A 5,566-nucleotide genomic window follows, 5' to 3' on the forward strand; every position below is an offset into this window, starting at 1 on the left:
TTTTCATTGTTTTCTCTTTATTTCCCCCTTTTTTCTAGTTGGCTGCCATATGTATTTCTGGATTGCGTTTGGTCCCTGTCATAGTTTCTGGACCTCATCCCAGGGATGTATGTATATAGTAGCTTTTCCCCTATGCCCCATTTTTAAAAAATGTTTATGTCAGTGGATTCATATTATACTTGTCCATTTGTGCTTGACTTACTTCACTTAGCTTGATTTCTTCCAGTTCTTCCCATGCGACAATGTGCTTCATGCATTCATCACTGCATTTTAGGAACGTGTAGTGCTCCGTTGGATGTATATACTAGTTTTTTGATTCATTCATCTGTTGATGGAAATTTGGGCTGTTTCCAACTTCTTGCACCTGTGAACTGTGCTGTGATGAACATTGGAACACAGATGTCTGGCCATGGTTTGTTTCTTGCCTCTTCTGTGCATATGCCCAGAAGGGGGGTTGCTCGGCCGTATGGTAGCTCAATTTCCATCTGTTTTAGATACTGCCAAATTGATTTCCATAGTGGCTACATATTCCTACAAGTCCACCAGCAGTGGAAGAGAGTTCCTATTTCCTCATAGCCTTTCCAACACTTGTTACTTTCTGATTTTTTGAATTGGGCTATCTTTGAGGGTAAGTGTTATCTCATAGTTGTTTTAATTTTCATTTCTCTTATGGCTAATGATTGAGAACATTTTCTCATATGTTTATTAGCCATTCCAATTTCTGCCCCTGTGAAACTTCTGTTTAGGTCCTTTTCCCACCTCCTCAGTGAGCAGTTAGTTTTTTTTTCTTATTGTAAGCATGCAAAGTATTATAGATTTTAATAATAAGGCCTTTGTGTGATGTTTCATTGCTAAAGATGTTTTCCCAGTCTGTGGGCTCTCTTATTACTCTCTTGGTGAATTCTTTGATGTGCACAGGTGACTTATCTTCAGTATATTCCACTTGTCAATTTGTGACTCCTCTGTATTTGAATCCTTCCCTATTTCTGATAGCCTATGTATGCCCTGCGCCAAGGTTCTCAGGTTTGTCCCAATTCCCTCATTAATGGCTCTAATTGTTTGGGGTCTTACCTCAAGTTCAGTGATCCACCTTGAGTTTATTCTTGTGCATGGAGTGAGGTAAGCGTCTTGTTTCATTTTTATTCAGGTAGATGACTCTTTTTTTTCCAGCACCATTTATTGAAGAGAGCATCTGCTTCCCATTTGATATTTTTGGAGCCCTCATCAAAAACCAGTTGCCTATATGCTGATGTTTTTATTTCTGGGTCTCCAACTCTTTTCCATTGGTATGCATATCTGTTGTTATACCAATACCACACTGTTTTGACAACTGTGACACTGTTTTGACCACTGTGACCATATAATACATGATAAAGTCAGGTAGCGGAAATCTCCCGCTTTGTTCTTCTTCTTGAGGAGTTCTCTGCTAATTCTGGGCTTCTTCTCTCTCCACATAAAGTTGGAGATATAATTAAAGTTTATTGCACCAACCTGGCCGAAAAACACATGTCAGGTTAACAGAAGGGCAGAGGGATAAATGGTTTGGTGAGCCTCGTCTTTCTATTCTCAAGTCTCTCGCTGTCTGATGGTTGAACCAGGGTGCAGCTGCCATAGTCAGTTCCCTGCTTCAGCTTGCAAGGCTCACTTCCTGCAAGACTTCCCTGAGGAGAAGCCACATGAAACTACTCTGATGAAGCCTTGGGTGCTGGACCGGTCATGTGTAGACCCCCGCCAGCTTTGAGATGCTTACACATTCACTAACTCAGCTTTCTTCCTGAAGTCAGCATCATTGCATGTGATTTTTGAGATGGAGGAGGACTTTGTGGATTAGTGACAGACGTATGGGCTAATGTTGGACTTGTGGCCTTGGCAGCACTGAGTTGGGATGTTTTCTTGATGTGCACTTACCTTTTATATAAAACTCTCCCTTATATTTATATGAGTTTCTGTAGATTTGTTTCTCTATTGTACCCATACTAAAACAGTTGGTAATCAGTTTTTCCAATTCTTTGAAGAAAGATAATGGTATTTGTGTTGGTATAGCATTAAACTTACATAGTGCCTTGGGCAGAACTGATATTTTTACTATACTGAGTCTTCCAATCCACAAGCATGGGATATTATTCCATTTGTTAAGGTCACTCTTGGTTTCTTATAATAGTGTTCTATAGTTTTCCTCATACAAAATATTTTTTTCTTCTTAATTTTAGTCAGGTATATCCCTAGGTATTTCAATTTGTGCTTGACTATTGTAAATGGTCCTACCTTTTTATTTTTTTTCACTTTTTTTTACATTTTATTAGGGGCTCATACAACTCTTATCACAATCAACACATATACATACATCAATTGTATAAAGCACATCCATACATTCTTTGCCCTAATCACTCTCAAAGCATTTGCTCTCCACTTAAGCCCTCTGCATCAGGTCCTCTTTTTTTTCCCCCTCCCTCCCCGCTACCCCTCCCTCATGAGCCCTTGATAATCCACAGATGGTTATTTTGTCATATCTTGCCCTATCCGGAGTCTCCCTTCCCCCCTCTTCTCTCTCGTCCATCTCCCAGGGAGGAGGTCACTTGTGGATCCTTGTAATCAGTTCCCCTTTTCCAACCCACTCATCCTCCACTCTCCCAGCATCGCCGCTCACACCCCTGGTCCTGAAGGTATCGTCCACCCTGGATTCCCTGTGCCTCCAGCTCTCAAGTTTTCCAAGTTGTTGAATGAGAAATATTTCATTTGCTTTAAAATATAAACTTTTAAAAATGATTGAATTAATTCCTATGAAAATTACAGACCCATTTTCCCAAATATTCTTCTGGTGTTCAGTTTTAGACATAACAGCTTCTTTTCCAATATTATGTTATACATTTCCTTCTAAGAATGAAATGCATATTTTCCTTATTTCTCTCAATGACAGAAAATAAAACATCCCTTATATGTACTTTTCCTGTTAAACATTAGTTTCTGTTTTTCAGATATGCATCTCTTATAATCTTACATTATGATCTAGAAAATTAAGTCCTGTCACAATGTTACACTAAAATTGTGTTTATTTGTCAATATTATTTTTGAATAGAAAATATGTGACAAAGCTGTTATATTTACTTGGGGATATAACAGTGATTAAAGTGGATATATACACTCTGCCATTCAGGATGCTTAAAGTCAAAGGGAGGAATTAAATAATATTTCAAAAAGTATACTTGCTTCTCTTTTTCAGGCTTACCAGATACCTGAAATGGAAGAATAAGTATAGTGGGGGAAAAATAAATTTAAGTGTGTTAAAAATTATAATAAGCATGTAACAGAAAATGGGTATCACTGATAGAAAAGTAATTTCATTGAATTATTTTTTTAAATTACCTTGTGTATAATTTTAGTGTCAAAAAGTTAGGATTCAGAAATAGATGTGTATACCAGTTAAATAAAATATCCAGTCCTGTTTTAGTAAAGAAGAATATTTAGTTTTATTAACTATTGTAAGATTTATCAATTTCAACAAGCCATGTACAAAACCAAACCCACTGTCATTTAGTTGATTCTAATTTATAACAGCCTTATCCTAGATAAAGTTTCTGATACTGTAAATTGTTATGGGGATAGACAACCTCATATTTCTCCTTTCAAGGAGCTTGTGGGCTTGAGCCACCAACCAAGTGAACAGCACTCCAACTTTTATGCAATGGCATCAGTAGTGTTTCTGATGAGCATGGAAGTAAATAACATAAAGCTATCTTATGTTAAACTTGTTGAGCATATTTTTGTTGCAAAGATAATTAAATTTTTTCTCATAGGACACATTTTGAAGGTTTGATAATGGACTAAGAAATGCTAACTCAAAAAAAAAATAAAAAAAGAAATGCTAACTCTAATTCAAATCATTTATGAATTAAAAGGACATTATTAACTATATAGAGCTATAATAAAATTTATCTTACATAATTGAATATATAAAATTAATAATATTTAAAGATTTTGCAAAAGTGTATATATGTCACATATTTTGTTTCAAGTATACAGTAAAAATATAGTAATCCTCTTTCTACTCTTTATAATATTCAAAAATTTCAACCACATAATAATTTCATTAATATATATTTTATGTTTAGGCATTTCAGAAAATTTTAATGAATACTTTTCAAAATTTTAAAGTGCATTTATATTGTATTTTATTTGAATTTACTATTTAATATTGAGTAAGTAAATAAATTGCTCCTCTCTCATCCCAAATTATAATCCCGATAAAGGAAGCTCTGTAAGAGTCTAAGATCAATTTTTTTAGACATCTTTTATTTATCTAGTCCTGCTACATCAGATTTACCACAAGTGGGTGACTTTAACAAAGATTAATTTATTTTCTCACAATTTAGGAGAGACTACATGTTGCCAGTTTTAGGGGAAATACATTCCACTCTGTCTAGTCTAGAGAAATGTCCTTGTCTCTTTTAATCTTTTACTCCTAAGTGATCTTTCTGTGACTTGACATCTCACTTGCCCTATCTTTACTTCTTTCCCTGGCTTGTTTCATCTCATCTGTCTCTTAAAAGAGAAATGTAGAAGAGATGGAACAAGCCAGCAAAAAGTGGATAATGAGTGAAGAAAATCAAAGAAGAATTGATGTCTTTGGAATATGATGTTGAAAATAATGTGTTTCCAGGAGAGTGAAAAAATATGTTTTGGAAAAATTACAGCCAGAAGGATCCCTGGAAGTGAGGATGATGAGGTGCATGTGCTTTGGTCATGTTGTCAGGAGAGACAATCTCTGAGAAAGGCATCCTGCTCGGTAAAGTAGAGGGTCAGCAACACAGCGGATATGAAACGTGGTGGATGGTGACAGTGGATAAAACCATGCCCTCAAACAGTTACAGTCGTGAGAATGGTGCACCATCAGCCAGGGGTCAAACTACAGTGTAGCACACTTACCTGCAGGGGAAAGACCATGATCACCAAGGTGGTTTTCCCAGGACGAGGCTCGTCCATTGCACTCCGGATATGCTGACCCCTGCGATTTCCCCAAATGTGGGAACCTCGACTGCATAATTTGTGGTAGTGGGGGACTGCATTTGCACTCCCCGCTGATTAAAAAAGAAACAAAAAATACAGTGTATCTATGAGTGGTACCAACTTGATTATTCCGAATAATAACAACCAATATCTTGAAAGAGATTAATTTAAGACAAACCGCACGCTGTCTCCTTACCATTACAAAGATGGTGAATTTTTATGTTAATATCATTAAAATACAGAGGTTAAAATGTGCAACATATTTTAAAACACTTCATAACACTTCACTCCCCCCTAAAAGGTATGTTCTTCTCACATAGAAATCACATTTGCCCTGTCTCATCATTCCAGAAGTCTTTAAGTAATTTTTATCTAATTATTCAAAGTCATACAAACAAGTGAGACATTGGACATATGCCAACCTGAGGCAAGAAGATTCCTCTTCATCTGTGAACTGGTGTAATCTAGTAGATGTCATCTGCTTCCAAGACACCGAAGTGGAAGAGCCACTAGGTAGCTTTTCTATTAAAAATGGTAAACATTAAAGGGGAGGAATTGATAG

General features: G+C 36.3%; 1 non-coding gene across 1 annotated transcript; it reads left to right on the forward strand.

Annotated features, from left to right (window-relative positions):
* Positions 1-4,915: 4,915 nt before the first annotated feature.
* On the forward strand, positions 4,916-5,076 carry LOC142441725 (U1 spliceosomal RNA). Its single transcript, XR_012783076.1, has one exon. It is a non-coding gene; the product is annotated as a U1 spliceosomal RNA (small nuclear RNA).
* The last annotated feature ends 490 nt before the right edge of the window (positions 5,077-5,566 follow it).

This window comes from Tenrec ecaudatus, chromosome 2, assembly GCF_050624435.1.
Source record: "Tenrec ecaudatus isolate mTenEca1 chromosome 2, mTenEca1.hap1, whole genome shotgun sequence".
Lineage (NCBI taxonomy): Eukaryota > Metazoa > Chordata > Mammalia > Afrosoricida > Tenrecidae > Tenrec > Tenrec ecaudatus.